This window comes from Haematobia irritans, chromosome 3 (assembly GCF_050003625.1).
Source record: "Haematobia irritans isolate KBUSLIRL chromosome 3, ASM5000362v1, whole genome shotgun sequence".
Classification (NCBI taxonomy): Eukaryota; Metazoa; Arthropoda; class Insecta; order Diptera; family Muscidae; genus Haematobia; species Haematobia irritans.
This window is the reverse complement of record NC_134399.1, coordinates 47,185,315-47,197,566: the sequence shown is the minus strand read 5'-3', so window position 1 is coordinate 47,197,566 and position 12,252 is coordinate 47,185,315. Positions and strand designations below refer to the sequence as shown.

General features: G+C 35.6%; 1 protein-coding gene across 1 annotated transcript in view; it reads right to left on the bottom strand.

The window, feature by feature from the left end:
• Window positions 1-12,252, bottom strand: part of Rbcn-3A (rabconnectin-3 alpha) — a 668,488-nt gene that overhangs the window by 353,588 nt on the left and 302,648 nt on the right. The gene's annotated exons all lie outside the window — the stretch shown is intronic.

Sequence of the window (12,252 nt, the reverse complement as noted above, 5' to 3'; positions counted from 1 at the left end):
TTAATTTTTAACAATTTTCCTTATATCTTTCAAATGTGAAAAACATATTTACGATGAATAAATGATGACGATGATGTGTGAAAAACATATTTACGATGAATAAAGAACTAAGGATAAGTAAAAATGTTCAAAAAGCGAGTTAAAATCAACTATTGTCTTGTTCCACTTGGCTATAAGTTTTATTTACAAAAACCATTGTATTATGAAGTTTTTATATTAAAGTACTTTTAAAATGCATTTATCATAGTAATGCGCTTTCGAGACTCTATTAGCCTATCATTATTAGTTTTTTCGACATGTCGGAGTTTTAAAGCTCGTTCTCTGGCATCAGAAGCAATATAGTATAATTGAAACGAGTAGATCGTCCAATAAAGGGAACTGATGACGATGTGGAAATCCGAAACAGCTGTCTTCCTAACCTTTTTGGGCAATATTTTTAACTTTCCAATCACCATAAAAAACTGGTAATGATAGGCTAATAGATAAGCGATTTATCATTATATGTACTAGAGTACGCTACTCGTATGTGTACTTCGTAGTAACAATCAGTCTCGAATGCACATCACTATAATCAATGCATTTTGAAAATAAAACAAGTATATACAGCAGTAAGTTCGGCCGGTGGAATTTTAAATACCCACAACCATAAATCAAAAATACTAGTTTCCTTTGAAAATTTCAGGGGGGTTTGATGACAGATATTTTCCAGCAAATCAGTTCAACCAGTACGCTTCCCACCTATATATGTAAAGCTGTTACCTATGAAGACTAGATCAGATTCTGAATTTATAAGACCCATTTTTGTTTGAGTTTTAGAGGAATCATAAACATCTCTTATAAGTGTGCAAGAAAATGATGAAATAACGCCTCAATTTGAAATCTAAAATCTGTAGATTTGCATCCCAATTATTTAAATGATTACGAAAAGTAAAATTGGGTAATTTTGCATTCAGTTTCAAGCAATTTTCATGATCAGTGCGCCTTCTATACCCTCAATAAATGAAATCGGTCTATATGGAGGCCTTACCAAATGGACCGATAAAACTAAATCATATACACTTTGTTATGGGTCTAAAATGCCAATATATTTTCACTTTGTGACAAATCGGATAAAAACTATAATTTTTAGAGTTTAGAGTGAGTTAAATCGGGAGTTCGGTGTAATGGAGGCTATACCGAAACATGGAAGGATACACACAGTATTCAGCACATTTAATTGTAGTTCTAGAATCTAGACCCAAATCGGGTCTAGATTCTAGAACTACATCTAGATTTCCAATTTCAGGCAAATTGGGTAAAAACTACGGATTCTAGAAGCCCAAGAAGTAAAATCGGGAGATCGGTCCATATGGGGGCTATACAAAACATGGACCGGTACTCACCATTTTCGGCACATCTCTTTATTTTCCTAGAATATCTCTACATTTCCAATTTCAGGCAAAGTGGATAAAAACTACGGATTCTAGAAGCCCATGAAGTAAAATCGGGAGACCGGTCAATATTTTCGGCACATCTCTTTTGTTGGGGCAGATCGTATTTTATGTCATTTATATTACTTTAATTTATATATTTATTAATTTATTGTTTTTATTTTATTTATTCTTCACTATTTATTTTATTAGTCGTTTAATTGTTCTTTATTTAAATTTTATTTACATCCCTTTAATGTTTCCCCACCCTAATATTTACTTTCAAATTCATTTCGTTTATTTACTTTACTCTCTTTTAGTTCTATGACCTATATTCGTTTTTCGTTTGTTTTCGATCATTTAATGTTACATTAGTTATTATAGTTTGTTTTGGTTTGATCGATCTCTTCCCACTGCTTATGTTGGTCGTGGGTATAGTTGAAGAAAACAACAACAACAACAAAGCATAAATATCGTTTATGCTTTTGCTTGTTATTTGTTTTTCATAATGCTTGCAAATTTGATACATTGGTTGAATGCATGTATGTATGTACATACATACATATCAATAACTGTCATCTTTTGGTTCTTTTCGTGGTTCAGTGGGAAGAGATGATCAAAGTTAAAGTTAGTTGTCGATTATTGTTTGTCACCAACGCGTTGCTCGAATAAAGGAAAACAATGTTTGAACTTGTTATATTAAAACAAATAGAATATTAACTCTTGTTGTTCGGCATAGTTACATTGAAAATAATTATTGTAATAAAACAAATTATTTAAACTGAATTTTTACTCGGTCGTTGGGTTTTTAAAAAGGCAATGTTTGAACGGGTAAAAATATAAAGAAAATCTAAGTTGTTCTACGGGCGACATATCAACTTTGTGGTTCTGTGCAAACATTTTGGCGACCGTGACAGGACGGTCAGTGTTTAAAGTTGAAAATAATTTGTTGTGGAAAAAGGTTTTCGTACATTTGAAGTGGTGTGGGGTATTTCATCATTGTTGTGTTATTCGTGCTTTCGTTGCCCCTACTGCTGATGTTAAATCCTGTTAGTTTTGTACCTTTGGACACCAACTTTAATTGCTGCCGTCGTAATTATTTTGAAAGAAATTCAACTCGGAGTTTCTTAGCAGAATCAAAGTGAATTGTTGTTAGGTAACAATTATAAAGCTTGGCTTGGTGATACATAAAATTCCAATTTAGTGGAAATTAGCGCCATATTTATTGGAAAGCGCTAATTGCAAAATTGTTGTTCCTGAAATATAAGAAACGCAATTTTCTCTTTCGTCGTTGACGTTCTCTTAAGTTTGCAAAATGACGAGAGACGATAATGATGCTTCTGAAGAAGCAAGTGGTGCTGATTTGTCTTCTCTTAAACAGCAACGTAGCTCTATGAAGAGGAATATCAGCAACATGCATAAAAAGGTAGAAAAAGATGGTGCAAAAGTAGATTCCACTATTTTAGAGTGTCGTTTGCAAATTTTGGAATCATACTTCAAACAGTTGTGCCACATCCAAACTCAAATAGAAACACTTAGTCCGGCTGACACATCGAGGAGTGATTTGGAAGAACTTTTCATAACAGCAAAGGCAAAAATATTGGGCCTTCTGAACAAAAGTCGTAGTTCTATACCTGGTGATACTACTTTGATGAATGCTTCAATTGCCGGAATTTCAACACAATCTCGTTTGCCTTCGTTGAAATTGCCTCGTTTTGATGGAAAATATGGCGAGTATAAAAGATTTATTTCGACATTTAACAACATGGTCCATGAAAATCAAACTATTACCCCAGTTGATAAATTCAATTATTTATTGAACTGTCTCAGTGGTCCCGCTTTGGCAGTTGTTGAAGCTTTTCAAGTGTCAGAGGAAAACTACCCGAAAGCACTAACACGGCTCCAGGAACGTTATGACAATAAGGTATTGATTTTTTTGGAACATATCAACACTCTTTTCGATATTCCGAAAATGGCAAAAGGTGATAGCTCATCATTGCGGAATATTATTGACACTGTTTCGGCTGGTCGTGGTTCTTTGTTGTCGCTTGGGTCTGAAGCAGATGTTATGAACGCAATTTTAGTACATTTGGTTTTGAATAAAGTGGATGCAGATACGAAACAGAATTATGATGAAAAACAAGAATATAAATCGTTGCCCTCTTGGGATTGTTGCTATGATGTTTTGAGTCTTCGTTGTCAATTTCTCGAAAGTCATGGAAAAAGGACAGAATTTGGTGAAAAAGCAAAACTTGTCAAGCCCAAGCAAAATTTTAATCGCACTGCCCATACTTTCGTCAATTCAAATCCAAATTGTGTATATTGTAATTCAACTGATCATTATCTGCAAACTTGTTCTTCGTTTTCGGCAATAGCAGTTCCCGATCGTTTTAATTTTGTAAAACGCGGTGGCCTGTGCATTAATTGTCTGCGAAAGGGGCATATGGTTTCAAAATGTCCATCAAAATCACGTTGCAGATTTTGTAATTCAACTCACCACTCAGTGTTGCACATTTTTAGTCCAGACAACTCGGGACAGTCAACCATTTCGAATACTACTACAGTGCAACCTTCAACTAGTAATCAAAATCCAGTTTCGCTTGTGGCTCGCTCATGTAAAAGGGCAATCATTCCGACTGCTGTGGTTCTCATCAAAGATTATTGTGGAACTTTTCAACCGGTAAGAGCTTTACTTGATTCCGGCTCCGAACTCAATTTCATTTCAGAAGAAACTGCAAAAAGGCTTCGGCTTAAATTTCGACCATATTCACAAGAAGTTTCGGGAATTGGAGAAGTTAGAACCAGAATTAAATTTACCGTGTCCGCTACAATAAAATCAAGAATTAGTTCGTTCCAGTGGTCCTCAACTTTTGCTGTTACCCCAACAATTGCATCTGTACAGCCCGGTGAGTACATATATACTTCAAATTGGAAAATTCCCACCGATATACCGTTAGCTGACCCATTGTTTTTCAAACCGCAACATATTGACATTCTTTTGAGTGCTGAAGTATTTTTTGATTTATTACTTGATGGTCGAATTTCTCTTGGATATGGTATGCCAAACCTTACCAATACTGTTTTTGGATACATTGTTGGTGGTATCGCAAGTACTGGTCAAGCGAGATCTAATTTTACATGCAATTTGATGGTCAATTCTTTAGAAGTGGATCTTGATAAAACTCTAAAAAAATTTTGGGAAGTAGAAGAATACGAAAAGAATCCCAATATGTTGTCCGAAGAAGAAGCAGCATGTGAAAATCACTTTGTTGAAAATGTTAAATTAGATTTTGATGGAAGAGTTGTGGTCCGCTTGCCATTTAAAGAAAATCCCAAATGTCTCGGCGATTCGTTCGAAGCTGCTCGAAAACGTTTTTTGTCCCTGGAAAGACGTTTAGATCGTGATCTACAATTGAAGTCAATGTATAAAGAATTCATGGATGAGTATTTGTCCCTGGGTCACATGTCGCTCTATAATCAACCGTTATGTGGTACCTATTACATAATACCACATCATTGTGTTTTGAGACCACAAAGTACTACAACAAAAATTAGAGTTGTATTTGATGCATCTTCTCGTAGTTCGTCAAATAAATCATTGAACGATATTTTGATGGTTGGACCAACAATACAACAAGACCTGATCACCACACTATTTTCGTTTCGTTTACACAAGTATGCTTTTACTGCTGATATTTCTAAAATGTATCGACAATTTCGAATAGATGAAAATGATAGAAAATATCAACTCATATTGTGGAGAAATCAAAAAGATGAACATTTAAAGGTATATCAACTGAATACTGTTACCTACGGTTTATCTGCCGCCCCATTTTTGGCGATTCGTAGTTTGTTTTTCATTGCAGATAAATATTCGCACTCGCATCCTTGTGGTTCTGAAGTTTTGCGCAACGATTTATACGTGGATGATGTACTCACCGGCGCTGACGACCTTGCAACGCTGGCTCAAAAGAAAAACGAGCTAGTAAAAATATTAAGTTTCCATGGCCTTGAGTTAGCAAAATGGAACAGCAATAACATCATGTTCGGTTCAAATCAAGATGCAGAAATCACCATTAAAACAAGTGAAGATGAAGTTGCAAAAGCCTTGGGTATGTCTTGGAAACCCAAGGAGGACGTTTTTACTTACCGATTCGAGTTACCAGATGTGATGAATCCTACAAAAAGATCTGTTTTGTCAATTGTATCAAAAATCTATGACTTGCTTGGACTATTGAGCCCCATTGTCATTCGATGCAAAATACTTCTTCAAGAAATGTGGGTGCAAAACATTGGATGGGATGACCCATTAACTGAACATCTTAAATCATTATGGCTCCAAATTAAATCGGATTTAAATTACATACATAAAGTTGAAGTCCCCAGGTATGTTTTAACCTCAAATGATACTCTTGGAGAAATTCACGGATTTGCTGACGCCTCGCAACGAGCATATGGTTGTTGTATTTACTATCGAGTTTGTCTTAAGGGAGAATACAAAACGACCCTTTTAATTGCAAAATCCAAAGTGGCCCCAATTAAGGCACAATCACTACCACGGCTCGAATTGTGCGCAGCAGTATTGCTGAATAACACATGGCTCAAAATACAACCAAAAATTTCAAGTTTTGTCTCATCGATATATTTTTGGACTGATTCCAAAATCGTACTACAATGGCTTAAATTACATTCGTCGACGTTGAATTGTTTTGTGGCAAATCGTATTTCTGAACTACAGGAGAAAACAAGAAATGTTAGCTGGAGACACGTCCCTTCGAAGAGTAACCCTGCTGATGTGGTTTCGCGTGGATGTAGCGCGGAGGAAATTTCTAATACCATTTGGTTTAGTGGCCCTTCGTTTTTGGAAGAAGATATTACAAAATGGCCCGGAACTGAAGAACAATTGAACATCGAAATTCTCGAACGTAGAAAGGCAGCTGTTTTTGTGGCAAATTCATCAGAAGTCAACATCATAGATGACCTTCTCGATAAGCATTCTTCCTATATTAAATTTATTAGAATAATTGCTTATATTTTTCGTATATTCAACAGATGTCCTGCTAAGAAAGATGTGAATATTTCTGATGTAATTCATTTGTCCCCAGATGAATTAGAAGAAGGTTTTTGGAGAATTGTGGCTCACATCCAGATGTGGTGTTTTGGTGCCGATATCAAATCACTGAGTAATGGTGGTCTGGTAAACCCATCGCTTCAAAAACTTTCACCATTTGTACATGAGATGACACTTGGAGCAACCACAGTCAAAATTCTTCGTGTTGGTGGTCGTTTGTCCCAAGCGCCCATTCCATATGATGCAAGATTTCCAGCACTATTACCAAAAGACCATCGCTTCGTTAAATTGTATATTGAGCATGTTCATCGCTCACATTTACACGCTGGAGCAAAAGTGTTGTTGGGACTATTGCGCCAGAAAATATGGATTGTAAACGCCAGAGATGTTGTACGCAAAGTTGTTCGCAATTGCGTTCATTGTTTTCATTACAAACCGAAATTGATGGAACAGTTGATGGGAAATTTGCCATCAGATCGACTTCGAGCTCAACGCCCATTTTTGATTGCTGGTGTTGATTTTTGTGGTCCATTCATGACGTCGTACCGTATCCGAGGAAAAGTGCCTTATAAAACATACATAGCTGTATTTGTGTGTTTCACTTCCAAGGCAGTTCATTTAGAACTAGTTTCGGACCTATCGACAAACAATTTCATCTTGTGTCTCAAAAGATTTGTTGGAAGACGTGGCATACCCCAAAAGTTGTATTGCGACAACGCCACTAATTTCGTTGGAGCACGTAACCAAATCAAAGAATTAAAAGAAAGTCTTTTTCGAGATGATGTGGTCCACGACATGAAATCACTTTGTTGTCAACTTGGTTTCGAATTTTGTTTTATACCTCCCCGTGCCCCACATTTTGGCGGACTGTGGGAAGCAGCCGTCAAATCTACAAAAACGCTACTTATAAAGAACGTTGGCAAAGCATATCTTACTTTCGAAGAGCTACAAACAGTCATAATTGACGTTGAGGCAATTTTAAATTCGCGCCCCATCGCTCCAATATCAAACGATCCCAATGATGGTGAAGCCCTAACGCCTGGTCATCTGCTTATTGGTTCTTCATTGGTTGCAGTTCCCGATAAACATATCGATTCATCCCAATCATCATTATTGTCTCGGTGGCAAAGGGTCTCATTTTTGAAACAACAATTTTGGCAAATGTGGTCCCGAGATTATATGCTATCTTTACAACAAAGGTCAAAGTGGTTCAAAGACAATAACAACATAAAAGAAGGGCAACTAGTTCTAATACATGAAGACAACACTCCGCCACAACAATGGTTACTAGCTCGTGTTACAAAACCTATTCTAGGCCGTGATGGAAAGGTTCGTGTGGTTGAACTGAAAACTAAATCTGGAATTTGTACTCGGCCAATTCACAAAGTGGCTCCCCTACCAAATAATGAAGAGGTTTGAAACATGGAGGTTTCAACGGCGGGAGAATGTTGGGGCAGATCGTATTTTATGTCATTTATATTACTTTAATTTATATATTTATTAATTTATTGTTTTTATTTTATTTATTCTTCACTATTTATTTTATTAGTCGTTTAATTGTTCTTTATTTAAATTTTATTTACATCCCTTTAATGTTTCCCCACCCTAATATTTACTTTCAAATTCATTTCGTTTATTTACTTTACTCTCTTTTAGTTCTATGACCTATATTCGTTTTTCGTTTGTTTTCGATCATTTAATGTTACATTAGTTATTATAGTTTGTTTTGGTTTGATCGATCTCTTCCCACTGCTTATGTTGGTCGTGGGTATAGTTGAAGAAAACAACAACAACAACAAAGCATAAATATCGTTTATGCTTTTGCTTGTTATTTGTTTTTCATAATGCTTGCAAATTTGATACATTGGTTGAATGCATGTATGTATGTACATACATACATATCAATAACTGTCATCTTTTGGTTCTTTTCGTGGTTCAGTGGGAAGAGATGATCAAAGTTAAAGTTAGTTGTCGATTATTGTTTGTCACCAACGCGTTGCTCGAATAAAGGAAAACAATGTTTGAACTTGTTATATTAAAACAAATAGAATATTAACTCTTGTTGTTCGGCATAGTTACATTGAAAATAATTATTGTAATAAAACAAATTATTTAAACTGAATTTTTACTCGGTCGTTGGGTTTTTAAAAAGGCAATGTTTGAACGGGTAAAAATATAAAGAAAATCTAAGTTGTTCTACGGGCGACATATCAACTTTGTGGTTCTGTGCAAACATCTTTATTTTCCTAGAATACATCTAGATTTCCGATTTGAGGCAAATTGGGTAAAAATTACGGATTCTAGAAGACCAAGAAGAAAAACGAGAGATCGGTCTATATGGTGGCTATATCAAAACATGGACCGGTACTCACCATTTTCGGCACACCTCTTTATGGTCCTAGAATACCTCTAGATTTCCAATTCTAGGCAAATCGGATAGAAAATACACTTTCTAGACGACCAAGAAGCAAAATCGGTCCATATGGGGGCAATACCAACCCATGGACTGATAGGCACCATTTTCGGTACACTTTTTGATGGTCCTAAAATAGATGTCGGTTTATATGGGGACTATATCAAAACGTGGACCGCATAGACCATCTTCGAACTTGACCTGCCTGCAACCAAAAGACGAATCTGTGCCAAATTTCAGAACGATAGCGCCATTATTAAAGGCTGTAGCGTGATTACAACAGACAGACGGACATGCTTATATCGTCTTAGAATTTCTCCCTGATCAAGAATATGTATACTTTATATAGTCGGAAATCGATATTTCGATGTGTTACAAACTGAATGACAAACTTATTATACCCCCGTCACCATTTTATGGTGGTGGGTATAAAGATTGAAAAACACAACAAACAAAAACAATGAAAACGGGCAGCAAATGACCATCGGATGCCATTACATGGCATTAAAATCTCTAGAAAATCAATTGCAATATGCTGGTGTGGTGGTTTTAAAACTGTTCTCTGGCATTAGAAGAACCCTTTAGCAATACGATGGCGGTTCGGAAACTTCTTAGCCTATCAATGAAAGATAATAGTTTTTCAAAAATATTTTTATTTTTCAATATAATCTCCTGAAACTTCAATACACTTAGTCCAACGCTTTTCTAGCAATTCTATCCCTTGATTAAAATAGTTTTCCTCAAGGTCTTCAAAATAGTGGTTTACAACTGTAATTGCATCTTCATTTGAGGTAAAACGCTTGCCAGCAAGGAATTTTTTTAGATTTGGGAACAAGTAAAAGACACTGGGAGCTAAATCAGGAGAATAAGTTAGGTGATCAAGCAACTCGTACTTTTTTCTTTCTTTTTCTTTCTTTCTTTATTGGCTTTCCCATGCACAAGACCACGAAAGTCTCATATTTCAGCATGGGAAGTTTAAAATCATAACGTACAATTAAATAAATATTATGTAATTACAATATTAGGTTTCATGAAAAAAAATTAATTAAAATAGATCTATAAGCAAATAACCTTAATATATTGTATTGAAAAACTGATTATAGACTGAAAAAATAAACACTATTAAAATTTAAGTTTGGCAACTATAAACAGAGGAGAAAAAATTTAATTTCGACAATTGTAAAAAGAGGAGAAAATAACAAAACAATTAAAATTAAATTTATCAACAGATAATGGATAAAGACTATCAAAATTGAAAATAGTGAAAAAGAGAAAAAAAATTAAGCGAAAATTTTATAACAAATAAAGGAAAGGTATAAATAAAAACGAAAACACATTTTAACAATTAGAACTGACTCGCAAACAATATAGAGTAGAAAAAATAGAATCAAGATACTAGTTTAATTATTACTCAAAAACGAGATTTTTCTTAAAGGCATCTGCGTTACTTATACATTTGGTATTATAAGTAAGTGAGTTCCACAGACGGATGTAGTTAATAAAAAATTGCCACTCAGAGACCAAACAGCTATGACGAAGCAAAATTAATCGTTTTCCTCTATTAAATCTCGAAAAACGCAGGCGTTGAAATAAATGCACCCTATGCAAGAAAACAAGGACTCTTAAATTAAGTATTTGGCTAAGATAACCCTTATTCTTAACGGAGTACAACGTCGCGATTGCCATAGTGTCCGAAGTATTGAATATACACGCCTACACATAGCAGTAATATGGTCGGACCACGTCAGAGTGCTGTTGAACATTACCCCAAGATTTCTGGCACGTTCCACTATTCCAATCGTCTGATTATCTATCCTTATGTCAAGATTCACTCTAGACCTCACTGTTCGCTCTTTAATTACCAAACACTTAGATTTTACTGGGTTAATAGTAAGGCCATTGGCCGATGCCCACATTGATATCCTCCCAAGATCCTCATTCAATAAAGCCTCACAACTACCAATTGATGACGGTTCGCACCCAATATATAACTGAACAGCATACATTCGCATCCGACAATGTCTCACCTGCTTAGGTAGATCATTAGAGTATAGGGAGAAGAGCAAGGGTCCTAATATCGAACCTTGCGGAACAATTCTGACATATTGATACCTATCTGAGAGGTATGACGAAATTAATCTTGCTGACGTGATTGAAAACCCAAAGAAATTGTGCAATTTAGCACAAAGTAACTCGTGGTCTACGGTGTCAAATGCTTTAGAATGATCTAAAAGCACTAACAACACATACTTCCTTTCATCCATAAAGCGCCTGATATCCTCCGACACGTCAACAAGGGCTGTAATACAACTATTCTTCTTCCGAAATCCAGACTGTGAGTCCGTTAACAAGGCATTTGTACGTACTCATACATTTGATCCCGCAACACACGCTCAAGAGCCTTTGAAAGAAACGACAGAATCGCTACGGGTCTGTAATCTCCGCTTGTCTTTGGTACAGGAACTATCCGTACTACCTTCCACCTACTTGGATAATGATTATTGGTTATTATCCTATTAAATATGAAGGTAATAAAGGGAGGAGTTCAAGCAATATGACCCTGATAAATCTAGGGTCTACACCATCAGCACCTATAGAGTTAGATTTAATGGACATGATACTTTCCAGGACATGTATCTCCTCTACTCCAATGAGCTCAAAGCGATTATCAAAAGCAACGGTTGCCGTATCATAGATTTAGATTTAGATTTGGGAACCAGTGACAGTCACTGGGAGCTAAATCAGGAAAATATGGTGGGTGGTCAAGCAACTCGCACTTTAATTCGTTGATTTTAGCCATTGTTAAAACACTCTTGTGCGCTGGTGCGTTGTCTTGATGAAAAATTATTTTTTTGTGTTGTAAGCCAGGACGTTTTTCTCGAATTTGTACATTTAATTGATCCAAAAGTTTGCAATAGTACTCTGAATTTATTGTTTTACACTTTTATTTATTTCATAAAGAGTCACGTCGCTAGACCATATATGATCCAAAAACTACACAATTCTTTGAATAATTGACTTAATTTATAACATTAAATAGAATAAAAAATATTATAATAAAAAGAATTACCGTCTACTCTTTTGCAGATAGTCAATCAATAAAATACCTTTGAAGTCCCAAAAAACCGTTGCCACAACCTTATCGATTGCATTGTTTTTGCCTTCTTTGGGGCACTTCCTCCAGCTTCCTCCATTGTTTGGATTGTTCTTTTGTCTCTGGATTATAGTGGTGGAACGACGCCTAAAATCAATTTTATTTCGCTTAAAACGATCCAAACAAGCTTGAGAAATGTTCATTCTTATGTTATGCGTTATTGATCGACTGTTAACAAATGCGGCACCCATCTTGCAGAAAGCTT